We start from the raw sequence: 10,384 nt of genomic DNA on the forward strand, positions 1-10,384 counted from the left end.
TCAGCTCTGCATAATTTTTGACCATTTCAGGAACTAAGCCGGTCTTGGAAATTCGTGCAAGTTCTTTATACTTTGCCGAATCAGAATTCAGGCTACTTTCAAACCATTCGGTCAGTTCAGAGATAACTTTGTCCATGAACTGATTGGAAAGTATTTTATAATGCAGTTGCGTATCTGCAGTAGCTGCCATCGAGCCTCCGCCTAATCTTTCAGGGTCTCTTCTTTGCCGTGGTGCTTGCAAAGGCGTGATCAGAGATGTACGTATACGCCGAAAATTCTACGCCGTAGACTTGCGGCGTACACTTTTGTTTACGCTAACGCTTGCGGCCACATTTTTTTGGATACTTGTCGCTTGAGGCTACGCCGTAAAGTTTTTCGCGGTTTTTTAGCCTATAGCGTCAACGCTTTTTAGCGTCAACATAGCATAGCGTCAACGCTTTTTAATGTTTTAGCTGTTGTTTACATTTTTTTTTATCAAACTTTCCAAATTTTGAATAATAGTCCGGAGCTGAAAGTGGGTTTTTAAAGTCAACCTATACTGGAATACTGAGTGGAACTTTTTTGTAGAAATACTTAGAGGGGTCCTATAAGAATAATTTTAGAGATGTTGCCACCTTCCAAACCCTGGGCAACATCCCGATTTCGTTCGGTTTCCAAAGTCAGTAAAATCGGGAAAATCTGCCAAGACAAAATTTGGAAAAAATCTCAATTGGTCCAAACATAGGCATGTTATCTACCATTTTAAAGGATTTTTTGTCCAGATTAATAATATTGAAGTCTTAAAAGTTCTTTGAATTTAAGATTTAAATTAACAATTCTCGATTTTTTTTATAAAAAATTGTAAGAAAAAAAGGGATTTGGAGAAGCATTATTTTGAAAAACTGCTGAACTCTTCTTTTTATTTAACAAAATACATAGTCATTCTTTAGCAGATAAAAGTTCTTCGTCGCTGTCACTCTCACTCGGATTATTGTGCCAACATTCCATTCATTTTCGCAATCGCTGCATGTACAAAAATCGATACAGCCACTTTTCGATTTCGACCAGGAACATGCTTTTGTGTTACATTTCTAAGCTGAAAAAAAAAGAATTTTTCATGTTCATGATAATCCTTTTCTTTTTACCAGTAAACATGGCTGTCAATTCATTCTTCTAAAAATGGATGGAGCAGCCAAACTGAAAGGTAAAACAATGAATTCGTGTATCATGTGACGTGCCATCGATCGTAAACCATCAGGTACGGGAATTATTTCTGGAATGAAGCCATTTGTTTTTTACCAATCTCCACCGATTTATTGACATGTACTTTAGTACCAGACAGCTGACCAGTATTAATGTTGCAAAGAGCACTTTCTGGATGGTTTGAAAAATCGAGAGGATGGAGGCATGTTTCAAGAAAGTTTTGGAGCTTTACCTTGTCTGTAAGATCTGCTTTCATCCTTCCTTCTTTTTCTTCCTTGTGGGTTGACATTGTACATTCTTGATTCTCTCTGATGGCATCCAATGATTGGAGTACTTCATTGCATGAGTGTTGACTTTTGGCCCAGATTTGCAAGGTTCTTGGCTTTGTTGTCTTTCCGATGATTCCATTAGGACCTTTGCCGAACTTCATGTAGGAGGTTTCAATCATCATGTCAGACCAAATACCATTCCATATGCCTTCTCTTTGGCGCAGAACATGTTCTCCTTTCAAAAACTAGTCGAGGATTGTTGGTGGTAACCTTGACATTGTCAGCAGATAATATAACCCAAACCTTGCATAATTGATATGTCCAGCAGCAGAGAAGTAAGGAATCATTTGGTGACATGCATAAAGATGTAGGGAAAATCCTCCTTTTCGTTCTGCTCGCTCGTACAAACAACATCATAAGCAGAACTGGCCGTATCAGATTGTTAATCCAATGCTCAGCAATCATACTCTTCTGTGCTATAAATTCCATTCTTTTCTTCAGATATTCAAAGGAATATACATCATCTATGAAACTCTTAAGCAATTCCATGACAGCAAAACGTATAGTGCGCGCATGTTCATAGGAAACTTTCAACCAGTCATCATTTTCGGTACACTTGCAAAAGCAGATTGTAACCAAGGGACAAGACCACTGTTTTCCATTAGAACTCCAACACATCCTATGAAACTCATTAACCAGTGTCTTAGAATTATGTGGTTCCATCGTAAAGCATCAGACCAGATAACATCTAAAGCTACTTTGTAAAGTTGCTGATCCAATGTGAAAACAGTAAATCCTTGCCCTGATTGAACAGTGATTCTTTCAATGAATACGTGCATCGATCAGTTGTCTGCAATTATTTGCATAAGACCATCTCTCGACCTAACTTCATTGTCGTTGTTGTCACTTGATGATGCTGCCGATATTTTGAATCTTTGGAATTCTTGATATGTAGATGTGATCCCGTACTCATGCAAGTGTTCAATCAATTTCCTGTCATTTGCTAGAAGTGAAAGTGCCAATTGTAATTTTGTGAAACGTTTTGTTACCACAGCGGTCAATATATATGTCCAATCATAGCAGCAGGTAAACTTCTTTCGAAAGTCGGAGATATATTTGACAAGAAAGTCATCAGAGTCTCGCTGCATTCATCCATGAGATTTTTGGGTTCAATAACAGTGTATTTATTCTTGGAATGTGGCAGCTTACGAATTTCTTCCTTTATTTTCTTTGAAAGGACACTCATTGACGAATCAGCGTTGTCAGTTTCAGAAACAGCCTTTACCAAATGGGACGCTTTTCGCGTCAACATCATAATGCTTGCTACTCCTGGACAAGAAAAGACATAGATTTCTTCATTCATGTGATCCTTCAATTTAGTGATAAATCTTGATCGGTTTCCTTCTATCCCTCCTTGGGCCCTATACATTTCGTGAAGCTCCAAAGATGACCATACTTTGTCTGGAAGGTTTCTAATTGACCTCGAAACGGTTTCTAATTGACCTTGAAAGCAGAGATCTCTGGTGAATTGATAGAATTATCACGCTTTGCTGATGCGATCTCTTTGGGGTTCTGAAATAACTTTAAACATTTTTCATGGTACCTGTATAAATAACATAAACAAAATAATGGGCAATTAAAGACAGTTGCTTCATGTTATAAAGAAGGAATATTGCACCACACAGACAAAAACAAAGTTCAGAGAAGATCGCTGTGCTACCTACCAAAAAAAGGCTGTACGCTGATAGATTTCACTATATTTCAAAAACTATAATGACTCATTAATAATAGTAACACTGATACCTCGCCTCTGCTGCATGCAAGTCGCTACATGCACCTGCTATTCTGATTCTAACTAATTCTCCAGTTGCATCACCACGTTCCAAACATTGCTAAAACAAATATTATTCAATTTTAAATATGCAAATTTCTAATACTAATCTCTAAACACTACTCTTTAATCTCTAATTGAACCATGGCCAAATCCCAAAGAATTAAAAAAAGTACACTCGGAATTCATTAACTTTGTATAAAGCAAGATTTGTTTTGTAACTCCACAAAACTTTTTCCAGACAACACAAAATTCAAATGCAATTACGCATACTTGAAGAAGTACGTCTTTAAATGATAGCTTTCCCTTTCCACGATGGGCAGTTCTGCACAAGAAGCTTTTGTTCTTTTCCCATCTTTCTGGATGCTTTTTATCTTTCTCAATGTCACATGCTTCCCCACTTATTAGACAATTTTTCTTGAAATAAAAAAATGTACTTGAAGATCGTTTGCTACGTTTCACATATGACGTTTCTTGATTTTTGTCCTTCCTTTTCAGATATCTCCTGATATGATTGTTTGATGTATAAGTAAGATAACAGTTTTGATGGTAATATAAGGCATTGCTTGAATCCAATGTTTCATGAAAGTGATCACCTCTTCTTTCGCTGCATTGTTTTACTTTTTCTTTACGTGTCAATGTCAACTGTGCCTCCACTAGCTTATGCGTATCAGAACAATCCAATATACTTTGAAACATACAAAGGGATTCCATACTCTGCATATTATTATTTAGGCAAATCACTTTTTATTTTCTGAAAGAACGAAAAGAAATAAAATGAGAAAACAAACTCAATGCAAATATTTCAAACAAGGGTGATGAAGACATGCCATAGAAGTTTAGAATAAACTTCACAATGCATTACCATGTCTTCATGTTCTATTTTTACACAATTTGCCAACAAAATGAACAAATACTAATGGGAGAAAATGTGATAAACTAATCAGAGTTTTTGTGAATAACTTAAGACCTCAATATTATTAATCTGGACAAAAAATCCTTTAAAATGATATATAACACGCCTATGTTTGGACCAATTGAGATTTTTTCCTAATTTTGTCTTGGCAAATTTTTCGGATTTTACGGACTTTAGAAACCGAACGAAATCGGGATGTTGCCCAGGGTTTGGAAGATGGCAACATCTCTAAAATTGTTCTTATAGGACTCCTCTAACTATTTCTACAAAAAAGTTCCACTCAGTATTTCAGTACAGGTCAACCGCACCAGCCCCGGACTATAAGTTGAAAGAATATTTTCAATGGGCAAAGACATATAGAAACCAAAACGCAGCAAAATGTCAGATGAACACTTTCAGATGCTTGTGTTTCTTCGTGGAAATTCAAAATAAAACTTGTTTGTTTCGAGTGGTTTGTACCGTGTGAATGTTTGGCACTTAGCAAACAAAATGAGTTTACGCTGGTGTATGCGGTGACGCTGACGCCGCCAACTTTTTTTTACAAGTTAGGTTGACGCATACGGCGTATGGTTTTTCGAACGTTTGCGTTTAGGCTGACTGCGTCAGCATTTTTTGTATGCGCATACATCACTGGGCGTGGTAAATTAGCAGCAATTTTTTCCGAAAGTGAAACTGCATTTTTGTAATTGTTCTCAAACTCCAAATCACAAGATTTCTCTAGAGTGATTTTCAGGGTCTGAAACAACTCTTTACAAGAGTCAATGTCAAGCTTTTCTCCTTGCAACGTGGTACTAAATTTCTCCGTAAGTGCCAAATGCTTCAAAACCAGAGACACAAGGCCTGCACAGGAGGTCAATGCAATGAGTCCCCTAATAAGCATTACTGCAGTGCCGTGGCCAGTGGCATGGTCCAACTCGTCCTTAATACCTTCAATGAAGGTCCTGCATTGTCTAGCGTCAAATCCAAGACAATTTAGAATTGTGATCAAACATCAATAAAAGAACGGCGTACCCCTCAATCGCCTGCGGACTGGAGTGGGCCGTTTCAGCAGCAACATGTTCCAACATGGCTCAGATTTTCAGACTGCACACCACATTATCTATCAATGTCCTGTATACCGACCACAAGATAGACATGTGGACCTAACAACGCTCGATGAATACACAATCCATTGGCTTCTGCGCCTGGATGTAACAATGTGATCGATCTGTGGTGGCCTCAAACGCAAGAAAAAGAATAAAAGAACCAATAACAGCATTTCGTGATGCTTGCAAACAACTAAATCGAAGTACAACTTCATAGCAACTATTTTTTTTTAATTATTGGGGGATGCTGCCAAAATATTGAGAGGGGATATGCTCCCCCCATCCCCTCCCTACTTTGGCACCACTGATCACAGAGCCAAAATATTTTACAAGACAATAGCCATGTGTATTATGCGTATAGAAATTAAATTTTTACCCAACAAATTTATTAAAATAAAGTGGTTGAGCTGAAAAAGCGTCAGAAAATCGGTTTTCATTTTAATTTCCAAAAAATAACTTTAAAATTGAAACTTTTGAATTAAAACATAAAGTAGCCTAATGCTAAACTAAACAAAAAATTACTTTTCTTATACAAGCTACTTTAGGCGTTTTTACATTTCAAAGTAATTGCATTAACATTTATATTGCACTAACATTAGCATATACAGTATATAACTAGCATTGCACGAAAATGTCTAGCCACCTGAGACGAAATGTTTGTTTGTTTATCTTTATCCTGCATTGCGGGAAAGCGGACTTGAGCGCTATGCATCGGCGTACGCCTTCCGACGTACACCTGACCCACACTGCAGCCGACGGCAATGTCTGTTTCCGGTTGTCTACTCTATTTATGACTTAAATTTGGTACTACCCATTACTCGAAATCGATCACTGGGTAGAGGCAATTATCATAAAGCTTCTTGCCTAGAAAAACAACAGCAAGTGCGGGTGACTGGAGTCGAACATGCAGGCTTTCGACTGTGAGCCCAACGCGCTAACCACTCGCCATTGCTGCCGCCATTGCTGCCCTTCACAATGCTTATTGTGAAGGGCAGGAAAGTAGAAATATGACCTGTTCAAGTTTAGAAAATTCGCAAAATGTCTAGATTTTAAAGAGAGGAATGATCGTGTTAAAAGGAATTGGGAAGAAATGTAAATCAAATGTAATTTTATCTAAATAATCTTTTGAAATGGTTAATTTATTTATGACTGAGCACATAGCCTATAGTTTTAGATCAACGTCGAGTTTTTACAACACTTTATGATGTAGGCTAATAGACCACTTTGTGATTAAAATCAAGTCATAGCCAAACTGAAAACGGTAGCCTACTGAAATTTGTGCAGATCTGTTTTTAGTATTTTTTTGAGAATTATTGTGGGGAGAAATTGACAATAGTTGTGTCTTTCAAAGAAGAAATACGGCATTAATGTTGAGAACCACTGTAATTGTAAGTTTGTCAATCACGTTCAGGAGCACGTATCCCATTGATGCACGGTATAATCTGTTTTGGAACATTTTCTGATATTTTCTGCTGATTTTTGTTTTTAAATCTATTTGCAGTTTTTTTTCTTGCATAAACAATCAATGGGCAATAAGAATTTTTGTGCAACGAAAATAGGAGACAAAAGAAAAAAGGTTGAGAACCACTGGTCTAGTAAGAGGCAGAAAATACACCTTCACTCTAATGATGTCAGACTCAAAAAGGCAGTTCTTAAGCGACCGCGAGATGACATCATGGAATTAATTGATTGATAATAATTAATTAATCGATTAAGAATTAACGGTGCAAATATAATGATTTGATTTGAAGGCGGTCCGTAACAACTATTAGTCTATAAAAACTTGTTCACACAACATCTGGAATTGTTGTCGGCCTAGTGAGAAATTTACTTTCGTTTTAGATCGTTGGAATCCATGTGTTCTGTTTGCTCATACTGTTTGCATTCTTGTTCCTTGAAACAAATTCATCCAATCAGCTGACGAGTTCATGTGTATGTAACATCTCCAAGATGTTTTGTGCTGTCAATGTGTCAACATGAAAACTGTTGGTTTGCAGATGACATTACAACGAGAGTTACTTCCCGATGAAATAATTTGTAGTATAGCTGTGATAAATTAACCCTGTAATATAGGAATATATAATAACCTGCTTCTTTGTCCAAGTCATTCAAGATTTTCTTTATAGTCAAAGCAAGACGTTGCAATATCTAATACAATGAGCTACCTACATCTGACTTTGGGTTTGTTTTGCATTATTTTTGGTAAGTGCATTATTCATTTCAGCACTTTAGACACTTAAACTACGAACGTACCTTTGAAAGAGACTGTTAACATCATTGCTGACTACATTTATTCGGAAACAAAACCAACTCAATTACCTTTCAAGCGTGACGTATTTGTCAAGTTGATGAATTTAGCTACCGAAGGCATATTTATGTATAAAAACCAATTGTTTAAACAAATTGACGGTGTGGCCATGGGATCTCCATTGGGCCCTACTATTGCTAATTTTTTTCTGGCACATTTGGAAACAAAATTATTTGAAAAACATCTAGCATTTCACCCGAAGATGTTCTTACGTTACATTGATGACATTTTTGCGGTATTCAATAAAGAAACCTCATGTGAAACCTTTTTAGATATGCTGAACTCTCAACATAAAAACATTAAATTTACAATCGAAAAAGCACGTGAAACCCTTCCTTTTTTGGACGTTGAAATTAAAATTAATGCCACTGGATTTGATACTTGGGTTTGGCGCAAACCAACTCATACTGGTTTGTTTTTGAACTTTGATGCATTATGCCCATTGAAATGGAAGTCTGGTTTGATCTTGTGCCTATTAGCTCGGGCTAAAATGATCTGCTGCAATGATGCTCTTTTTAATATTGAAATAGAGAAATTGAAACAAATGTTTTATAATAATGGTTATCCAAAATTGTACTTTGAGAAAATATTGAATCGTTTTATCTCTGAGAATTCCAACCAAAAAGAAAAGGCTGAAAATGAGTTAAATGTGAAGCATTGCTTGTCCATTCCGTTTGTGGGAAAAGAATCCAAAACGTTTGCTCGTAAAATCGGACAGTTTATGAAAAATAAATTTGATGTGGACGTTTTTCCTGTTTATAAAACATTTAAAATTAGTTCGTATTTTCAACTAAAGTCCCAGACGCCTTTGTCTCTCTGCTCAAATGTCGTATATTGTTTTACATGTCCGTGTGATTCGGCATTGACGTACATCGGTATGTCCACCAGACATTTGACCACGAGAGTACGGGAGCATCTGAACTTTAGAGACTTAAAGAAAAGTGCCATCAAGGACCATATCATGGATTGTTCTTTCTGCACAGATCAAAAATTCTCTGCTGACTCATTTAAAATTTTACGCAAAGGCAAATCCCAATTTGACACAAAAATTCAGGAAGCGTTGTTAATCAAACGCTACAATCCAAATCTAAACAAACAATTATTTGCCGGTGGCGCCTCCATTCTCCTCAATATTTATTAGCCTAGTTGTATCACGTACTCCGTGGTGCCAATTCGTTTGTAACTTAGTCATGCAGTTGCCTTTTCTTAATGTAAATTTTCGTCTGTCTGTATGTTTTCCACTCCAGTGCTTTTAATCGTGCGTGTTTCTCGATGCTTTTAGTTAGTTAGTTAGTTACGGTAGTCACTGTCAAGAAGTGAAATTTATTGTAGTTTATAATTATTTACAGATTCCTGATGAGGACTTAAGTTAAGTCGAAAACGTTTGAATGTTGAACTATTTGTAAATATGTAATATACTGTTGTAATGCTCAACCCTGTGTTATTGTTGTGTCTTGCCTGTCTTTGGTATAAAAAAGCAAACTCTCTCCCGAAACTATAAACTTATTGAGTTCGCGTTACTTGGAAATACACTATTCTTAACTTGTAATGCTTACGCAACTTACTTAGCTGTTTTCTCACACCACATTGCACAGTTGTAGCTTACAACAGGGTGTAGCCTACTGTAGGTGACAAGTGAATTGAACTAGTTGCTTGTTGGCTTGTTGCGATATATAAAGTTAGAATGTTTAGAAATGTTAGAATGTACAAGACATGGATCACCATTCACCATGACCATACTATAAGAGATGACCGGCTATATCACGTTTTCAAGTCTTAAAATACCAGGGTGACTGTTTCGTAACAGTTACGCAAACAAAGCGAATTATTTTTGCTTGGAGAGTCTATAGACATGATTCACAGCCTCACAGGTTAATAGATGTTAACTCAATGTCTTGTAATTGGAAAGTTTTGTAAATGAGTAGTTGAAATATTGCGCAGTTGGACATTTTGTTTGGAGGGAGTAAACTCATACGCAGTTGGTCACAGCATAGAGTCAAAGCCTGTGAGAGGGGGGTACGGAAAGTACGGCGTACCCTTGAGGGCCCAGGAATGTGATTGATAGGGGGCCCAAAGTTGTTATTTTATAATTCACGCTCAAAAATGTTTGGTGAAAATCATCCTAAACGACTAAATTCAAGCATAAAAGTTGTTACTCTTTAGTCCCGGGGGGCCGTACCATAATGCAGAAAAAGAGCAAAAAAATTAATTGAATGCATTGCGCGCAAATTAAGGGCCCAATTTAACATTTTTTATTAAACACACTAAAAAAACAAGAATAAACTACTAAATCCAACGTTTTCGGCACCACATACTGTCCTCATCCGGAATAATTATAATTTTACATTAAAGCTGTACAAGAGAAACCTCTCAACAGCATCATCAACAACTGACACACGAATTCAATGCAGGATACACAAATTGGCGAGGAACAGATCACATGATATGCACAACACTAAACACTAAATAATAGGGTTATAGGTGAATTGTTCGTAAACAGTTGTTCGTAAAATTAATTTTTCGTAAAACAATTCTCCGTGAATCATTTCTTCGTATACATCAATTGTTCGTATAGTGAATTGTTTGTAAACAGGTGATAAGTCAATTGTTTGTGAAAAATGCTTCAGTTGTTACTCAGGGGCGTTGGAAGCGGGGGGCAGGAGAGCACCATGGAGGGCAGGGGGGCAATGGTGCCCTTTTAAAGTCATGTAAGCTACTGCACATTTTCCAATATCACAATTTCTGCTATTCGCTTTTAGCCTAATTATAACACGGGCCAGCAAAAAAATTTTG

This window comes from Aplidium turbinatum, chromosome 12 (genome assembly GCF_918807975.1).
Source record: "Aplidium turbinatum chromosome 12, kaAplTurb1.1, whole genome shotgun sequence".
NCBI classification, from domain to species: domain Eukaryota; kingdom Metazoa; phylum Chordata; class Ascidiacea; order Aplousobranchia; family Polyclinidae; genus Aplidium; species Aplidium turbinatum.